Source organism: Pseudophryne corroboree, unplaced genomic scaffold (assembly GCF_028390025.1).
Source record: "Pseudophryne corroboree isolate aPseCor3 unplaced genomic scaffold, aPseCor3.hap2 scaffold_914, whole genome shotgun sequence".
NCBI classification, from domain to species: domain Eukaryota; kingdom Metazoa; phylum Chordata; class Amphibia; order Anura; family Myobatrachidae; genus Pseudophryne; species Pseudophryne corroboree.
The window spans coordinates 16,390-35,120 of NW_026970494.1; the positions used below are offsets into that span (position 1 = coordinate 16,390).

The 18,731-nt window shown below is 46.8% G+C and overlaps 13 non-coding genes and 4 pseudogenes across 13 annotated transcripts; 8 read left to right on the plus strand and 9 right to left on the minus strand.

Annotated features, from left to right (window-relative positions):
• Positions 1–239: 239 nt before the first annotated feature.
• LOC135045900 (U1 spliceosomal RNA) lies at positions 240–381 on the minus strand (annotated as a pseudogene).
• Positions 382–533: 152 nt separating this feature from the next.
• LOC135045970 (U1 spliceosomal RNA) lies at positions 534–697 on the minus strand. The gene has a single exon (XR_010238348.1). It is a non-coding gene; the product is annotated as a U1 spliceosomal RNA (small nuclear RNA).
• A 692-nt stretch (positions 698–1,389) lies between these two features.
• LOC135045901 (U1 spliceosomal RNA) lies at positions 1,390–1,531 on the minus strand (annotated as a pseudogene).
• A 152-nt stretch (positions 1,532–1,683) lies between these two features.
• On the minus strand, positions 1,684–1,847 carry LOC135045926 (U1 spliceosomal RNA). Its single transcript, XR_010238311.1, has one exon. It is a non-coding gene; the product is annotated as a U1 spliceosomal RNA (small nuclear RNA).
• A 692-nt stretch (positions 1,848–2,539) lies between these two features.
• On the minus strand, positions 2,540–2,681 carry LOC135045930 (U1 spliceosomal RNA; annotated as a pseudogene).
• Positions 2,682–2,833: 152 nt separating this feature from the next.
• Positions 2,834–2,997, minus strand: LOC135045937 (U1 spliceosomal RNA). The gene has a single exon (XR_010238318.1). It is a non-coding gene; the product is annotated as a U1 spliceosomal RNA (small nuclear RNA).
• Positions 2,998–4,301: 1,304 nt separating this feature from the next.
• TRNAN-AUU (transfer RNA asparagine (anticodon AUU)) lies at positions 4,302–4,375 on the plus strand. Its single transcript has one exon. It is a non-coding gene; the product is annotated as a tRNA-Asn (tRNA).
• A 5,371-nt stretch (positions 4,376–9,746) lies between these two features.
• LOC135045950 (U5 spliceosomal RNA) lies at positions 9,747–9,862 on the minus strand. The gene has a single exon (XR_010238329.1). It is a non-coding gene; the product is annotated as a U5 spliceosomal RNA (small nuclear RNA).
• Positions 9,863–10,148: 286 nt separating this feature from the next.
• On the minus strand, positions 10,149–10,264 carry LOC135045948 (U5 spliceosomal RNA). Its single transcript, XR_010238327.1, has one exon. It is a non-coding gene; the product is annotated as a U5 spliceosomal RNA (small nuclear RNA).
• A 282-nt stretch (positions 10,265–10,546) lies between these two features.
• LOC135045947 (U5 spliceosomal RNA) lies at positions 10,547–10,662 on the minus strand. The gene has a single exon (XR_010238326.1). It is a non-coding gene; the product is annotated as a U5 spliceosomal RNA (small nuclear RNA).
• A 144-nt stretch (positions 10,663–10,806) lies between these two features.
• LOC135045939 (U1 spliceosomal RNA) lies at positions 10,807–10,934 on the plus strand (annotated as a pseudogene).
• A 593-nt stretch (positions 10,935–11,527) lies between these two features.
• Positions 11,528–11,691, plus strand: LOC135045967 (U1 spliceosomal RNA). The gene has a single exon (XR_010238345.1). It is a non-coding gene; the product is annotated as a U1 spliceosomal RNA (small nuclear RNA).
• Positions 11,692–11,843: 152 nt separating this feature from the next.
• Positions 11,844–12,006, plus strand: LOC135045894 (U1 spliceosomal RNA). Its single transcript, XR_010238289.1, has one exon. It is a non-coding gene; the product is annotated as a U1 spliceosomal RNA (small nuclear RNA).
• A 674-nt stretch (positions 12,007–12,680) lies between these two features.
• On the plus strand, positions 12,681–12,844 carry LOC135045953 (U1 spliceosomal RNA). The gene has a single exon (XR_010238332.1). It is a non-coding gene; the product is annotated as a U1 spliceosomal RNA (small nuclear RNA).
• A 152-nt stretch (positions 12,845–12,996) lies between these two features.
• Positions 12,997–13,159, plus strand: LOC135045917 (U1 spliceosomal RNA). Its single transcript, XR_010238304.1, has one exon. It is a non-coding gene; the product is annotated as a U1 spliceosomal RNA (small nuclear RNA).
• A 675-nt stretch (positions 13,160–13,834) lies between these two features.
• On the plus strand, positions 13,835–13,998 carry LOC135045991 (U1 spliceosomal RNA). Its single transcript, XR_010238369.1, has one exon. It is a non-coding gene; the product is annotated as a U1 spliceosomal RNA (small nuclear RNA).
• A 152-nt stretch (positions 13,999–14,150) lies between these two features.
• Positions 14,151–14,313, plus strand: LOC135045916 (U1 spliceosomal RNA). Its single transcript, XR_010238303.1, has one exon. It is a non-coding gene; the product is annotated as a U1 spliceosomal RNA (small nuclear RNA).
• The last annotated feature ends 4,418 nt before the right edge of the window (positions 14,314–18,731 follow it).

Here is an 18,731-nt window from a genome sequence, read left to right on the forward strand (position 1 = left end):
GCTGGGCACTGTAACAGCTCCAGAGCTGCTCTGTAAAGCAAGTAAAAGGGTGTGGGCCCTGCAGCACTACCTGTAGTTTGCATTGTGCGTTGGAAGGCACAAAGTAAGCAGACGGGAGAAGTCAGGATAGTGCACTAGGGTATAAAAGGGAGGGTTTCAAGAAAAAAGAAGTGGAAACAGACAGCAAACTAGGCTGGAGAGAGACCTGAGACAAAGAGATCTGAATTATATGAGAGCCGACCAGGGGAAACACAAATTATGCAGTCAAGTTTCCCACATTTGGGGAAATCGCAGGGGCAGCACACCCAGAGTGCAATGGGTGAGCCTTGCCCTGGGAGAAGCATCTTCATGATCATAGTATCTCACCTGGCAGGTAAGTAGGAGTTGGGCTAGAGCTGGGGAGGGTCGCTGCTCGGGCACCCCCCTGTCAAGTGAAGGAGATCCAACTGAGGCAGCACAAGGGAACTCTCGAAAGAAGAACAAGGCTAGAGGAAGATCTGAGACAAAGAAATCTGACTTTTACCAGAGCTGACCAGAGGAAAGCACAAACACAGTCCCCCACTACCACAAATAATGCAGTTGAGTTTCCCACATTTGGGGAAATCACAGGGGTCAGCATACCCAGAATGCAATGAATGAACCTAACCCTGGGAGAACAATCTTCATGACCATGGTATATCCTATGCAAAATAAGTATGATTTGGGATAGGGCTGGGGAGGGCCGCTGCTCAGGCACATCTCTGTCAAGTAAAGGAGATTCAACTGAGGCAGCACAAGGGAACTCTCATCTGGGGACAACAACTGCAGGGAGAACACATATTTTCAGATGAACATGGGAGGGCAGAAGGCTGCCTAAAACTGAAGCACCCCCAAACAACAAACCAAATGCAACTACTAGTGCAAGCATTCCTGGGGGAAGGCCTGCAGCAGATGGATTTGCATATGGTGATGTCATCCAAGCAGTGGGTCAAAGTTGGCTTCAACCCTCGTCTGCATATGAAAAGAAAAAAGGGGTGTGCAGGGCATGGCGCCCTTTTGCGGCGCTTGGATGACCCCTAGTTCGCATTAAACACCTCTACCCTCCTTCGGTGTGGGGCTCATGTTGGCTATGCCCCAGCCCCTGAAGCATTTAAGCTGATTTCTTGCAGCAGCTGGGCACTGTAACAGCTCCAGAGCTGCTCTGTAAAGCAAGTAAAAGGGTGTGGGCCCTGCAGCACTACCTGTAGTTTGCATTGTGCGTTGGAAGGCACAAAGTAAGCAGACGGGAGAAGTCAGGATAGTGCACAAGGGTATAGAAGGGAGGGGCTCAAGAAAAAAGAAGTGGAAACAGACAGCAAACTAGGCTGGAGAGAGACCTGAGACAAAGAGATCTGAATTATATGAGAGCCGACCAGGGGAAACACAAATTATGCAGTCAAGTTTCCCACATTTGGGGAAATCGCAGGGGCAGCACACCCAGAGTGCAATGGGTGAGCCTTGCCCTGGGAGAAGCATCTTCATGATCATAGTATCTCACCTGGCAGGTAAGTAGGAGTTGGGCTAGAGCTGGGGAGGGTCGCTGCTCGGGCACCCCCCTGTCAAGTGAAGGAGATCCAACTGAGGCAGCACAAGGGAACTCTCGAAAGAAGAACAAGGCTAGAGGAAGATCTGAGACAAAGAAATCTGACTTTTACCAGAGCTGACCAGAGGAAAGCACAAACACAGTCCCCCACTACCACAAATAATGCAGTTGAGTTTCCCACATTTGGGGAAATCACAGGGGTCAGCATACCCAGAATGCAATGAATGAACCTAACCCTGGGAGAACAATCTTCATGACCATGGTATCTCCTATGCAAAATAAGTATGATTTGGGATAGGGCTGGGGAGGGCCGCTGCTCAGGCACATCTCTGTCAAGTAAAGGAGATTCAACTGAGGCAGCACAAGGGAACTCTCATCTGGGGACAACAACTGCAGGGAGAACACATATTTTCAGATGAACATGGGAGGGCAGAAGGCTGCCTAATACTGAAGCACCCCCAAATAACAAACCAAATGCAACAACTAGTGCAAGCATTCCTGGGGGAAGGCCTGCAGCAGATGGATTTGAATATGGTGATGTCATCCAAGCAGTGGGTCAAAGTTGGCTTCAACCCTCGTCTGCATATGAAAAGAATAAAGGGGTGTGCAGGGCATGGCGGCCTTTTGCGGCGCTTGGATGACCCCTAGTTCGCATTAAACACCTCCACCCTCCTTCGGTGTGGGGCTCATGTTGGCTATGCCCCAGCCCCTGAAGCATTCAAGCTGATTTCTTGCAGCAGCTGGGCACTGTAACAGCTCCAGAGCTGCTCTGTAAAGCAAGTAAAAGGGTGTGGGCCCTGCAGCACTACCTGTAGTTTGCATTGTGCGTTGGAAGGCACAAAGTAAGGAGACGGGAGAAGTCAGGATAGTGCACAAGGGTATAGAAGGGAGGGGCTCAAGAAAAAAGAAGTGGAAACAGACAGCAAACTAGGCTGGAGAGAGACCTGAGACAAAGAGATCTGAATTATATGAGAGCCGACCAGGGGAAACACAAATTATGCAGTCAAGTTTCCCACATTTGGGGAAATCGCAGGGGCAGCACACCCAGAGTGCAATGGGTGAGCCTTGCCCTGGGAGAAGCATCTTCATGATCATAGTATCTCACCTGGCAGTAAAGTAGGAGTTGGGCTAGAGCTGGGGAGGGTCGCTGCTCGGGCACCCCCCTGTCAAGTGAAGGAGATCCAACTGAGGCAGCACAAGGGAACTCTCGAAAGAAGAACAAGGCTAGAGGAAGATCTGAGACAAAGAAATCTGACTTTTACCAGAGCTGACCAGAGGAAAGCACAAACACAGTCCCCCACTACCACAAATAATGCAGTTGAGTTTCCCACATTTGGGGAAATCACAGGGGTCAGCATACCCAGAATGCAATGAATGAACCTAACCCTGGGAGAACAATCTTCATGACCATGGTATCTCCTATGCAAAATAAGTATGATTTGGGATAGGGCTGGGGAGGGCCGCTGCTCAGGCACATCTCTGTCAAGTAAAGGAGATTCAACTGAGGCAGCACAAGGGAACTCTCATCTGGGGACAACAACTGCAGGGAGAACACATATTTTCAGATGAACATGGGAGGGCAGAAGGCTGCCTAATACTGAAGCACCCCCAAACAACAAACCAAATGCAACAACTAGTTCAAGCATTCCTGGGGGAAGGCCTGCCGCAGATGGATTTGCATATGGTGATGTCATCCATGCAGTGGGTCAAAGTTGGTTCAAACACCTTTGCAAAGTTCTATAAGTTTGATACCCTGGCTGAGGAGGACCTCCTGTTTGCTCAATCAGTGCTGCAGAGTCATCCGCACTCTCCTGCCCGTTTGGGAGCTTTGGTATAATCCCCATGGTCCTTACGGAGTCCCCAGCATCCTCTAGGACGTAAGAGAAAATAAGATTTTAAACCTACCGGTAAATCTTTTTCTCGTAGTCCGTAGAGGATGCTGGGTGCCCGTCCCAAGTGCGGTCTACTTCTGCAAGACTTGTATATAGTTATTGCTTACATAAGGGTTATATGTTAGTTTTCATCGGTCTTGGACTGATGCTATGTTGTTTTCATACTGTTAACTGGGTAGTATATCACAAGTTATACGGTGTGATTGGTGTGGCTGGTATGAATCTTGACCTTGGATTAACAAAAATCCTTTCCTCGTACTGTCCGTCTCCTCTGGGCACAGTTTCTCTAACTGAGGTATGGAGGAGGGGCATAGAGGGAGGAGCCAGTGCACACCCAGATCAAAAGTCTTTCTTAAAGTGCCCATGTCTGCTGCGGAGCCCGTCTATCCCCCATGGTCCTTACGGAGTCCCCATCATCCTCTACGGACTACGAGAAAAAAAAATTACCGGTAGGTTTAAAATGTTATTTTTTTCTCTGCAACCCACTGCTAAATTGTGCTTCCTAGCTGTTTTTTATAAAATCACTTAATTAAATCTAACTCTGATTACGTCAGAGAAGGCCAGGTACCCTACACCATAAGAGGGGGTATGAAATTTTGACTTGTCTTCTTAAAGATCACCAAAATCTGTTGACAAGGTCAATTACATCCCTGGGTGGGATTGAACCACCAACCTTTTGGTTAATAGCCCATGTAAGTGCAAGAAATCCTGAAGCACTCACTCATCATGGGAAAGTACCAATGTGTTTCTTACAAAAATTCTCCAGATTATTGACTTTTTAAAGTTTTTCTAGGAAACGTTCTAGATGAATGCTTATTAGCCTTTGTCAGTATTGACTTTTGCAAGGTGTCTCTGTGGCGCAATCGGTTAGCATGTTTGGCTATTAACCAAAAGGTTGGTGGTTCAATCCCACCCAGGGATGTAATTGACCTTGTAATCAGATTTTGGTGATCTTTAAGTAGACAAGTCAAAATTTCAAAAACCCCCCTTATGGTGTAGGGTACCTGGCCTTCTCTGATGTAATCAGAGTTAGATTTGATTAAGTGATTTTATAAAAAAACAGCTAGGAAGCACAATTTAGCAGTGGGTTGCAGAGAAAAAAAATTATGCTGGCAGAAAAGTACAATTGAGTGATTAAACAGCTCTTCATTTTCTGATTTTATGTTTATGCTAACAAATTTGCTCTCTGAAAAGTGTCCACAAAGCCAAGTCTCTGATTAACACCTTTGTAGGAATGGTTTTTCACCTATTACTGAATTAAACTTGCTTCATTGGAAAGGCATCAAAGATGCATCCTCATTTCAATGTCTACTGAAATAATACAGGTTGACACCAGGAAACGTCACTGCATCATTGCTGCTTCCTCATGGGGAAGTCTGTTTAATGTGAAAACAAGGTGATATCTAATCAGCACACAGGTAAGGAATTAAGAAAATCTTTCTTTATGGGTGAAGATGTTTCTCACAAATTGTTGTCCCAATGCATCATTGAAATTCAAGATGGAAGATGATTTTCATATATCACTTGTACATTTTGCATTGCTCTTCTGGTGACAATGTAGTTTGTTTTTGTCAATTACCATTTCAGTAATAGGGTAAAGAAAATTAAGTGGATTTTTTAAAGAAAACAATGCTGTCAATATACTATTAAAACAAATTAAAATGATAAAAGTTATTGTACTTTAAGTAAAAATAAAAGAGCCAAAATATCAATCCCAGTTTTTGATTACTTTAATTATAAAAAAAAAAATGCACATAGCAGAGGATAGTTTCGATCAATCGACCTCTGGGGTATGGGCCCAGCATGCTTCCATTGCACTACTCTGCTGCTCATGGAAGTGTAAGAGATCCTGAAGACTAAATTGATTAAAGGCCTAAAAGTACTTGACTATAAGGAAAGACTTACTAGGCTGAATATTTATACACTAGAAAAGAGGTGCCTAAGAGGAGATATTATTAATATCTTCAAATATGTAAAGATACATAACAAAGAGTTATCAGAGGAATTATTTATTAAAAGAACACGTGGTCACTCGCTGCGACTGGAGGAAAGTTCAGAACGCAATGGAGGAAAGGATTCTTCACTGTTAGGGCAATCAGGATGTGGAATTCCCTGCCAGGGAAGGTGGTAATGGCGGACTCTGTAATTGGATTTAAAAAAGGAATGGATACATTTCTGAATGAAAAAGCTATCCAAGGTTATAATACTTAAAATATCAACATGGTTAATCCGGGGGTAACATGAGTTATAGTAGCTAACTAGTCATAAAACATTATTCAGCAAGTATGTAGAATCATCACAACTTAAAACAGGTTGAACACGATGGGCAATTTGCCTCTATTCAACCTCAAAAACTATGTTACTATATTACTATGTTATTGTAGTATACAGAACACCACAATGCAATGAGCAGTGATAGTGAGCACTGATGAGGATACTAGAACTGACACTGAGCAGCAAGATGCAGCACTGGACTATTAGTAATGTACTGTAGTATGCTGAGCACCACAATGCAGCACAAGACAATGAGCAGTGATACTGAGCACTGATGAGGATACTACTGAGAACTGACACTGAGCAGGAGAGACACACTACTAGTATTACTGAGCAGCAATAAGTAACCACTGATACTGAGCACTGATATTGAGATTTCCACTGAGAGAACATAGCCACGTCCTCTCCGCTCTCTCTTCAATGCACGAGTAAAAATGGCAGCAACGCGCAGCTCTTTATATGGAATCCGAATCTCGCGAGAATCCGACAGCGGGATGATGACATTTTCCCTTGTTCAGGTTTTCCGAGTCAGGCGGGAACAACCGAGCCTGCCTTGGACCAGTGTAAACCACGTGGAGTTTGTGGGGAATTCGGTTCTCGGAGAACCGAACCTGCTCCTCTCTACCTTATACCCATCAATTTTTTTATTTTCAATCTAAGCCCCTGCAGTTTTCTGTAAGCATCTGCTTCGCTATGATGATCAACAAGTCACAAGGGCAAACACTCAGGGTTTGAGGCGTAGATCTTAGGACCAGCTGCTACAAGCATGGCAGAGGTGTCACTATCACTGGTGACACCCAGAGAGGTGGCGAGGGAGATTGTAATGCAGTGCGCGCAGATAAGCAGCGCAATGGTAAAAAGGAGGCATGGTTTCATAGGTAGGGGCGTGGCCTGGTGGCCTGAATCTACATTTTGTTGCTCCGGGTGTCCCGGGGGTTGGGGGCTGCACCCGGGGACTAGTGTGTGAGCGGTGCTGGCTCCTGCACAGTGACAGGGCATGGCCACCCAGCATGACGCCTCCCTTCTTGACCATGCTGTAATTGCAGTCGCACTGCAGTTCAGCGTGATCATAAAAAATGGTGTAGGCTCCTGCTGGGGCAGTCTGTATGTGCGCGCAGGAAGCCGCCACCATTTTTGTGATCACAGCGGCTGAATGTGATGTCATACAGCCGCTGTGACCATGCCTCCTGTGTCTCCTCTGTTGCAGACCCCATTTTGAAGCCTTGCCCCCGCACCGCTCCATCTCTGACTTGGAAATGGAGTGTTGCTGACCCACCTCTCCCCCCCTTCCCCGCCCCGATTGACAGGCAGAGGCGATCACATTCTCTGCGGGGTGCCGCAGAAAATGCAGGCACATGCGTATGCTCTTAGCAATTTTTGCAGTTGGATCGCTTATTGTGATTGCAATCCAACCTGAATCAGGCCCTATTACCTATCACAATGCGCTGCGGGCAGTACAAAATTGGGTTAATATAGGAGAAAAACCCCCAGACCTGTGCTCCTTAACTGTACCTGGTGGCTAGTGGAGCGGCTGCCCAGTAATCAGTATCCACCGCAGTGCGCACACGGCCCACCCCCTACGGCCTCGCTCCCCTTCATCAGCGGCCTCGTGATCCGGAAGGGTGGTGTGTGTGTGACTGACCTTAGGATGAAACCGGAGCCTCCGCTGCAGTGACCCAGCAACCAGGGCACGGGAGTATACAGCGCCGCTGGGAGTGATGAAGCTGCAGTAAAGATGTCTATTAGACCTAGCCTGCTGCAGCCCTTGTAGATTCTCATAAAACAAGTTCTTCTTTTCTTGTCAAAATTAATAGCTAAGAATAGGCTGCCTGAGGCAGGCCCCTGTTAAGCGGCCTGCTACTGAAGGCACCAACTACAAACTGAGCTCCCTGTTCATGGAAGCGGGGTTATAGAGGAGAATGCACTGAGCTTCTTGGGAACAGTCAAAAGCTTTGAGCCGGTTGGTGCCTCAGATCAAGATCCTACTCTACACCCCAATGTGAATCCTTGTGGAGTCCAGTGTACCCCACAGAAGAAATTAATATGTCACACCCATTGGCAGCAACCTTAGAATAGCTGCTGACGGGCACAATTGAGAAAGGAAGGGGGGGGGGGGACATTTGAATCCAGCACATAGATGCAATTCAAATATGTAATTTGTACCTTCCTATTTTAAAATATAATGGATGAACCTCACCCTGTGAGAACAATCTTCATGATCAAGAGATCTCATATGCAAAATAAGGATGAGTTGGGATAGGGCTGGGGAGGGTGGCTGCTCGGGCAGCCCCTCCCCCGTCAAGTTAAGGAGATTCAACTGAGGAAGCACAAGGGAACTCTCGTCTGGGGACAACAACTGCAGGGAGACCACATCTTTTCAGATGAACATGGGAGGGCGGAAGGCTGCCTAATACTGAAGCACCATATGCAACAACTAGTACAAGCATTCCTGGGGGAAGGTCTGCAGCAGACGGATTTGCATACGGTGATGTTATCCAAGCAGTGGGCCAAAGTTGACTGGAACCCTCATCTGCATATGAAAAGAGAAAAAGGGCATGCAGGGCATGGCGGCCTTTTGCAGTGCTTGGATGACCCCTAGTTCACATTAAACACCCCCACCCTCCTTTGGTGTGGGGCTCATGTTGGCCATGCCCCATCCCCTGAAGCATTCAAGCTGATTTCTTGCAGCAGCTGGGCACTGTAACAGCTCCAGAGCTGTTCTGTAAGGCAAGTAAAAGGGTGTGGGCCCTGCAGCACCACCTGTAGTTCGCATTGTGCGTTGGAAGGCACAAAGTAAGCAGACGGGAGGAGAAGTCAGGATAGTGCGCAAGGGCATTCTTTTCTCTTAGTCCGTAGAGGATGCTGGGGTCACATTAAGAACCATGGGGTATAGACGGGATCCGCAAGAGACATGGGCACTTTAAGACTTTCAAAGGGTGTGAACTGGCTCCTCCCTCTATGCCCCTCCTCCAGACTCCAGTTATAGGAACTGTGCCCAGGGAGACGGACATTTCGAGGAAAGGATTTATTGTTAAACTAAGGTGAGCATCTTACCAGCTCACACCTTAAGCATGCCGCAGAAAGTGGCATTCAACAGAACACAAGCCAACGGCATGAACAATTGCAGCAAAAAGCTGACCAGAACCATAACACAACATGTGTATAACCACAAGTAATAACTGCAGACACAGTATGGACTGGGACGGGTGCCCAGCATCCTCTACAGACTAAGAGAAAAGGATTTACCGGTAGGTATTAAAATCCTATTTTCTCATACGACCTAGAGGATGCTGGGGTCACATTAAGAACCATGGGGTTATACCAAAGCTCTTGAACGGGTGGGAGAGTGCGTACGACTCTGCAGCACCGAATGACCCAACTTAAGGTTATCATCAGCCAAGGTATCAAACTTGTAAAACTTAGCAAAAGTGTTTACTAAATAGCTGCTCGGCAAAGTTGCAATGCCGAGACTCCCCGACCAGCTGCCAAGGATGAACCCACCTTTCTAGTAGAATGGGTCTTCACCTACTTCAGTAACGGCAATCCTGCCGTGGAACGAGCATGCTGAATCTTACCACAGATCCAGCGCATAATGGTCTACATGGAAGCAGGACACCCAATCCTGATGGGAGCATACAGGACAAACAGAGCCTCTGTTTTCCTAATCTGAACCGTTCTGGTGACATAAATTTTCAAAGTTCTGACCACAGCCAGAGACTTTGACTCAACGAAGGTGTCAGTGGCCAAAGGCACCATGTGGAAAGATGAACCACCTTCGGCAGAAATTGTTGACGTGTCCTCAATTCTGCTCTATCTTCATGAAAGATCAAATAAAGGCTCTTGTGATACTGCATGGTTTGTACTGTTTTCCATGTGCTCCCAGATCTTTCAAGCAAGTAGCATGGTCAAGAAAGTTCTGTTTGAAAAGAAACAAACATTTACTGTCATTGTTATGCAAATAAACTTACATTAAAGCTAACAAGAAAGCACACTCGTTCTGTCTTTAAACTGATAAAAGAAACCCCAATAATATGGGGCATGCAAAAATTGAGATAAAACTCAGTTTTGCTCCTCTCCACGGAAATCTTTAATAAAAGGCGAAATATTTGTTAGTTCTGAAGAGAAACCAGAGCATGACCAAGATTCCACCTGTCGCCTGAGTGCCATGCCAGCAGTTCTCATTCAGATCAAAGTGAGCACCCAATTTGAATGAAAGAAAGCAGATTTCTCACCAGGCTTCCCCTTGCTATAAACATGGTTTGTACTCTTTTCCATGTGCTCCCAGATCTTTCAAGCAATTAGTATGGTCAAGAAAGTTCTGCTTGAAAAGAAACAGACATTTATAGTCATTGTTATGCAAATAAACTTACATTAAAGCTAACAAGAAAGCACACTCGTTCTGTCTTTAAACTGATAAAAGAAACCCCAATAATATGGGGCATGCAAAAATTGAGATAAAACTCAGTTTTGCTCCTCTCCACAGAAATCTTTAATAAAAGGCGAAAGATTTGTTCGTTCTGAAGAGAAACCAGAGTATGACCAAGATTCCACCTGTCGCCTAAATGCTGTGCCAGCAGTCCTCATTCAGATCAAAGTGAGCGCCCAACTTGAAAGAAAGCAGATTTCTCACCTGGCTTCTCCTTGCTATAAGCATGGTTTGTACTGTATTCCATGTGCTCCCAGATCTTTCAAGCAAGTAGCATGGTCAAGAAAGTTCTGTTTGAAAAGAAACAAACATTTACTGTCATTTCTATGCAAATGAGCTTACATTAAAGCTAACAAGAAAGCACACTCGTTCTGTCTTTAAACTGATAAAAGAAACCCCAATAATATGGGGCATGCAAAGATTGAGATAAAACTCGGTTTTGCTCCTCTCCACAGAAATCTTTAGTAAAAGGCGAAAGATTTGTTCGTTCTGAAGAGAAACCAGAGCATGACCAAGATTTTCATCTGAAAATAAGTGTTCTCCCTGCAGTTGTTGTCCCCAGATGAGAGTTCCCTTGTGCTGCCTCAGTTGAATCTCCTTTACTTGACAGAGATGTGCCTGAGCAGCGGCCCTCCCCAGCCCTATCCCAAATCATACTTATTTTGCATAGGAGATACCATGGTCATGAAGATTGTTCTCCCAGGGTGAGGTTCATTCATTGCATTCTGGGTATGCTGACCCCTGTGATTTTCCCAAATGTGGGAAACTCGCTTTTATACCCTTGTGCACTATCCTGACTTCTCCTCCTGTCTGCTTACTTTGTGCCTTCCAATGCACAATGCAAACTACAGGTAGTGCTGCAGGGCCCACACCCTTTTACTTGCCTTACAGAGCAGCTCTGGAGCTGTTACAGTGCCAAGCTGCTGCAAGAAATCAGCTTGAATGCTTCAGGGGATGGGGCATGGCCAACATGAGCCCCACACCGAAGGAGGGTGGGGGTGTTTAATGCGAACTAAGGGTCATCCAAGCGCCGCAAAAGGCCGCCATGCCCTGCACACCCCTTTTCTCTTTTCATATGCAGATGAGGGTTCCAGCCAACTTTGGCCCACTGCTTGGATGACATCACCGTATGCAAATCCGTCTTCTGCAGAACTTCCCCCAGGAATGCTTGTACTAGTTGTTGCATTTGGTTTGTTGTTTGGGGGTGCTTCAGTATTAGGCAGCCTTCTGCCCTCCCATGTTCATCTGAAAAAATGTGTTCTCCCTGCAGTTGTTGTCCCCAGATGAGAGTTCCCTTGTGCTGCCTCAGTTGAATCTCCTTTACTTGACAGAGATGTGCATGAGCAGCGGCCCTCCCCAGCCCTATCCCAAATCATACTTATTTTGCATAGGAGATACCATGGTCATGAAGATTGTTCTCCCAGGGTGAGGTTCATTCATTGCATTTTGGGTATGCTGACCCCTGTGATTTACCCAAATGTGGGAAACTCAACTGCATTATTTGTGGTAGTGGGGGACTGTGTTTGTGCTTTCCTCTGGTCAGCTCTGGTAAAACTCAGATTTCTTTGTCTCAGATTTTCCTCTAGCCTTGTTCTTCTTTCGAGAGTTCCCTTGTGCTGCCTCAGTTGGATCTCCTTCACTTTACAGGGAAGTACCCGAGCAGCGACCCTCCCCAGCTCTCGCCCAACTCCTACTTACCTGCCAGGTGAGATACTATGATCATGAAGGTGCTTCTCCCAGGGCAAGGCTCACCCATTGCACTCTGGGTGTGCTGCTCCTGCGATTTCCCCAAATGTGGGAAACTTGACTGCATAATTTGTGTTTCCCCTGGTCGGCTCTCGTATAATTCAGATCTCTTTGTCTCAGGTCTCTCTCCAGCCTAGTTTGCTGTCTGTTTCCACTTCTCTTTTCTTGAGCCGCTCCCTTCTATGCCCTTGCGCACTATCCTGACTTCTCCTCCTTTCTGCTTACTTTGTGCCTTCCAACGCACAATGCGAACTATAGGTAGTGCTGCAGGGCCCACACCCTTTTACTTGCCTTACAGAGCAGCTCTGGAGCTGTTACAGTGCCCAGCTGCTGCAAGAAATCAGCTTGAATGCTTCAGGGGCTGGGGCATAGCCAACATGAGCCCCACACCGAAGGAGGGTGGAGGTGTTTAATGCAAACTAGGGGTCATCCAAGTGCCGCAAAAGGCCGCCATGCCCTGCATAACCCTTTTCTCTTTTTATATGCAGATGAGGGTTCCAGCCAACTTTGGCCCACTGCTTGGATGACATCACCGTATGCAAATCCGTCTTCTGCAGACCTTCACCCTGGAATGCTTTTACTAGTTGTTGCATTTGGTTTGTTGTTTGGGGATGCTTCAGTATTAGGCAGCCTTCTGCCCTCCCATGTTCATCTGAAAATATGTGTTCTCCCTGCAGTTGTTGTACCCAGATGAGAGTTCCCTTGTGCTGCCTCAGTTGAATCTCCTTTACTTGACAGAGATGTGCCTGAGCAGCGGCCCTCCCCAGCCCTATCCCAAATCATACTTATTTTGCATAGGAGTTACCATGGTCATGAAGATTGTTCTCCCAGGGTGAGGTTCATTCATTGCATTCTGGGTATGCTGACCCCTGTGATTTCCCCAAATGTGGGAAACTCGACTGCATTATTTGTGGTAGTGGGGGACTGTGTTTGTGCTTTCCTCTGGTCAGCTCTGGTAAAAGTCAGATTTCTTTGTCTCAGATCTTCCTCTAGCCTTGTTCTTCTTTCGAGAGTTTCTTTGTGCTGCCTCAGTTGGATCTCCTTCACTTGACAGGGGGGTGCCCGAGCAGCGACCCTCCCCAGCTCTAGCCCAACTCCTACTTACCTGCCAGGTGAGATACTATGATCAGGAAGTTGCTTCTCCCAGGGCAAGGCTCACCCATTGCACTCTGGGTGTGCTGCTCCTACGATTTCCCCAAATGTGGGACACTTGACTGCATAATTTGTGTTTCCTCTGGTCGGCTCTCGTATAATTCAGATCTCTTTGTCTCAGGTCTTTCTCCAGCCTAGTTTGCTGTCTGTTTCCACTTCTTTTATCTTGAGCCCCTCCCTTCTATACCCTTGTGCACTATCCTGACTTCTCCTCCCGTCTGCTTACTTTGTGCCTTCCAATGCACAATGCAAACTACAGGTAGTGCTGCAGGGCCCACACAATCTTTTACTTGCCTTACAGAGCAGCTCTGGAGCTGTTACAGTGCCCAGCTGCTGCAAGAAATCAGCTTGAATGCTTCAGGGGATGGGGCATGGCCAACATGAGCCCCACACCAAAGGTGGGTGGGGGTGTTTAATGCGAACTAGGGGTCATCCAAGCACCGCAAAAGGCCGCCATGCCCTGCACGCCCCTTTTCTCTTTTCATATGCAGATGAGGGTTGAAGCCAACTTTGACCCACTGCTTGGATGACATCACCATATGCAAATCCATCTGCGGCAGGCCTTCCCCCAGGAATGCTTGCACTAGTTGTTGCATTTGGTTTGTTGTTTGGGGGTGCTTCAGTTTTAGGCAGCCTTCTGCCCTCCCATGTTCATCTGAAAATATGTGTTCTCCCTGCAGTTGTTGTCCCCAGATGAGAGTTCCCTTGTGCTGCCTCAGTTGAATCTCCTTTACTTGACAGAGATGTGCCTGAGCAGCGGCCCTCCCAGCCCTATCCCAAATCATACTTATTTTGCATAGGAGACACCATGGTCATGAAGATTGTTCACCCAGGGTGAGGTTCATTCATTGCATTCTGGGTATGCTGACCCCTGTGATTTCCCCAAATGTGGGAAACTCGCCTGCATTTTTTGTGGTAGTGGGGGACTGTGTTTGTGTTTTCCTCTGGTCAGCTCTGGTAAAAGTCAGATTTCTTTGTCTCATATATTCCTCTAGCCTTGTTCTTCTTTCGAGAGTTCCCTTGTGCTGCCTCAGTTGGATCTCCTTCACTTGACAGGGGGGTGCCCGAGCAGTGACCCTCCCCAGCTCTAGCCCAACTCCTACTTACCTGCCAGGTGAGATACTATGATCATGAAGGTGCTTCTCCCAGGGCTAGGCTCACCCATTGCACTCTGGGTGTGCTGCTCCTGCGATTTCCCCAAATGTGGGAAACTTGATTGCATAATTTGTGTTTCCCCTGGTCGGCTCTCGTATAATTCAGATCTCTTTGTCTCAGGTCTCTCTCCAGCCTAGTTTGCTGTCTGTTTCCACTTCTCTTTTCTGGAGCCACTGCCTTCTATGCCCTTGCGCACTATCCTGACTTCTCCCGTCTGCTTACTTTGTGCCTTCCAACACACAATGCGAACTACAGGTAGTGCTGCAGGGCCCACACCCTTTTAGTTGCCTTACAGAGCAGCTCTGGAGCTGTTACAGTGCCCAGCTGCTGCAAGAAATCAGCTTGAATGCTTCAGGGGCTGGGGCATAGCCAACATGAGCCCAACACCAAAGGAGGGTGGGGGTGTTTAATGCGAACTAGGGGTCATCCAAGCACCGCAAAAGGCCGCCATGCCCTGCATGCCCCTTTTCTCTTTTCATATGCAAATGAGGGTTCCAGCCAACTTTGGCCCACTGCTTGGATGACATCACCGTATGCAAATCCGTCTGCTGCAGACCTTCCCCCAGGAATGCTTGTACTAGTTGTTGCATATGGTTTGATATTTGATGGTGCTTCAGTATTAGGCAGCCTTCTGCCCTCCCATGTTCATCTGAAAAGATGTGGTCTCCCTGCAGTTGTTGTCCCCAGACGAGAGTTCCCTTGTGCTTCCTCAGTTGAATCTCCTTAACTTGACGGGGGAGGGGCCGAGCAGCCACCCTCCCCAGCCCTATCCCAACTCATACTTATTTTGCATATGAGATCTCTTGATCATGAAGATTGTTCTCACAGGGTGAAGTTCATCCATTATATTTTAAAATAGGAAGGTACAAATTACATATTTGAATTGCATCTATGTGCTGGATTCAAATGTCCCCCCCCCCCCCTTCCTTTCTCAATTGTGCCCATCAGCAGCTATTCTAAGGTTGCTGCCAATGGGTGTGACACATTAATTTCTTCTGTGGGGTACACAGGACTCCACAAGGATTCACATTGGGGTGTAGAGTAGGATCTTGATCTGAGGCACCAACCGGCTCAAAGCTTTTGACTGTTCCCAAGATGCTCAGTGCATCCTCCTCTATAACTCCGCTTCCATGAACAGGGAGCTCAGTTTGTAGTTGGTGCCTTCAGTAGCAGGCCACTTAACAGGGGCCTGCCTCAGGCAGCCTATTCTTAGCTATTCATTTTGACAAGAAAAGAAGAACTTGTTTTATGAGAATCTACAAGGGCTGCAGCAGGCTAGGTCTAATAGACATCTTTACTGCAGCTTCATCACTCCCAGCGGCGCTGTATACTCCCGTGCCCTGGTTGCTGGGTCACTGCAGCGGAGGCTCCGGTTTCTTCCTAAGGTCAGTCACACACACACCGCCCTTCCGGATCACGAGGCCGCTGATGAAGGGGAGCGTGGCCGTAGGGGGTGGACCGTGTGCGCACTGGCGTGGACACTGATTACTGGGCAGCCGCTCCACTAGCCACCAGGTACAGTTAAGGAGCACAGGTCTGGGGGTTTTTCTCCTATATTAAACCAATTTTGTACTGCCCGCAGCGCATTGTGATAGGTAATAGGGCCTGATTCAGGTTGGATTGCAATCACAATAAGTGATCCAACTGCAAAAATTGCTAAGAGCATACGCATGTGCCTGCATTTTCTGCGGCACCCCGCAGAGAATGCGATCGCCTCTGCCTGTCAATCGGGGCAGGGGGGGAGAGGGGGGTCAGCAACACTCCATTTCCAAGTCAGGGATGGAGCGGTGCGGGGGCAAGGCTTCAAAATGGGGTCTGCAATGGAGGAGACACAGGGGGCGTGGTCACAGCGGCTGTATGACATCACATTCAGCCGCTGTGATCACAAAAATGGTGGCGGCTTCCTGCGCGCACATACAGTCTGCACCAGCAGGAGGCTACACCATTTTTTATGATCACGCTGAACTGCAGTGCGACTGCAATTACAGCATGGTCAAGAAGGGAGGCGTCATGCTGGGTGGCCATAAGAGATGAGCGGGTTCGGTTCCTCGGAATCCGAACCCGCCCGAACTTCACCCTTTTTTGCACGGGTCCGAGCAGACTCGGATCCTCCCGCCTTGCTCGGTTAACCCGAGCGCGCCCGAACGTCATCATCCCGCTGTCGGATTCTCACGAGACTTGGATTCTATATAAGGAGCCGCGCGTCGCCGCCATTTTCACACGTGCATTGAGATTGATAGGGAGAGGACGTGGCTGGCGTCCTCTCCGTTTAGATTAGAAGATAGAGACGAGTGACATTTGATTTACTACTAATTTGGGGAGCAGTTGAACTTGTCAGGAGTACTCAGTAGTGCAGAGTTTTGCTGATAGTGACCACCAGTTTTATTATTTATAATCCGTTCTCTGCCTGAAAAAAAACGATACACATACCATATCTGTGCTCAGCCTCAGTGTGCTGCATGATATATCATCTATGTATATCTGACTGTGCTGAGTGCTCACTGCTCACACAGCTTAATTGTGGGGGAGACTGGGGAGCAGTTATAGCAGGAGTACAGTGCACACTTTTGCTGCCAGTGTGACCACCAGTATATTGTCTGCCTGAAAAAGTTAAACACTCCTGTGGTGTTTTTTTTTTATTCTATAAACGCATTCTGCTGACAGTGTCCAGCAGGTCCGTCATACATATATTATATAAATATTTATCTGCAGTAGTGTTATATTTTTTTTTTCATCTATATCATCTCTATATTAGCAGACGCAGTACGGTAGTCCACGGCTGTGGCTATCTCTGTGTCGTCAGTGCTCGTCCATAATTGTATACCTACCTACCTGTGGTGGTTTTTTTTTTTCTATCTTCTTCATACTAGTAGTTTAGGAGTCTACTGACAGTGTCCACCAGGTCCATCATTATATTATATACCTACAGTAGTAATATATTTATTATATTATCTATACTAGCAGACGCAGTACGGTAGTCCACGGCTGTGGCTATCTCTGTGTCGTCAGTGCTCGTCCATAATTGTATACCTACCTACCTGTGGTGGGGTTTTTTTTTTATCTTCTTCATACTAGTAGTTTAGCAGTCTGCTGACAGTGTCCACCAGGTCCGTCATTATATTATATACCTACAGTAGTAATATATTTATTATATTATCTATACTAGCAGACGCAGTACGGTAGTCCACGGCTGTACCTACCTCTGTGTCGTCAGTGCTCGTCCATAATTGTATACCTACCTGTGGTGGGGTTTTTTTTTCTATCTTCTTCATACTAGTAGTTTAGGAGTCTGCTGACAGTGTCCACCAGGTCCGTCATTATATTATATACCTACAGTAGTAATATATTTAGTATATTATCTATACTAGCAGACGCAGTACGGTAGTGCACGGCTGTACCTACCTCTGTGTCGTCACTCGTCCATAATTGTATACCTAACTGTGGTGGGTTTTTTTTTCTATCTTCTTCATACTAGTAGTTTAGCAGTCTGCTGACAGTGTCCACCAGGTCCATCATTATATTATATATACCTACAGTAGTTATATATATTTTTTTTATATCATTAATTATCATCTCTATACTAGCAGACGCAGTACGGTAGGCCACGGCTGTGGCTATCTCTGTGTCGTCAGTGCTCGTCCATAATTGTATACCTACCTACCTGTGGTGCAAGTTTTTTTCTATCTTCTTCATACTAGTAGTTTAGCAGTCTGCTGACAGTGTCCACCAGGTCCGTCATTATATTATATATACCTACAGTAGTTATATATATATTTTTTTATATCATTAATTATCATCTCTATACTAGCAGACGCAGTACGGTAGTCCACGGCTGTAGCTACCTCTGTGTCGTCAGTCACTCGTCATCCATAAGTATACTAGTATCCATCCATCTCCATTGTTTACCTGAGGTGCCTTTTAGTTGTGCCTATTAAAATATGGAGAACAAAAATGTTGAGGTTCCAAAAATAGGGAAAGATCAAGATCCACTTCCACCTCGTGCTGAAGCTGCTGCCACTAGTCATGGCCGAGACGATGAAATTCCATCAACGTCGTCTGCCAAGGCCGATGCCCAATGTCATAGTACAGAGCATGTAAAATCCAAAACACAAAAGATCAGTAAAAAAAGGACTCAAAAATCTAAATAAAAATCGTCGGAGGAGAAGCGTAAACTTGCCAATATGCCATTTACCACACGGAGTGGCAAGGAACGGCTGAGGCCCTGGCCTATGTTCATGGCTAGTGGTTCAGCTTCACATGAGGATGGAAGCACTCAGCCTCTCGCTAGAAAAATGAAAAGACTTAAGCTGGCAAAAGCACAGCAAAGAACTGTGCGTTCTTCAAAATCACAAATCCACAAGGAGAGTCCAATTGTGTCGGTTGCGATGCCTGACCTTCCCAACACTGGACGTGAAGAGCATGCACCTTCCACCATTTGCACGCCCCCTGCAAGTGCTGGAAGGAGCACCCGCAGTCCAGTTCCTGATAGTCAGATTGAAGATGTCAGTGTTGAAGTACACCAGGA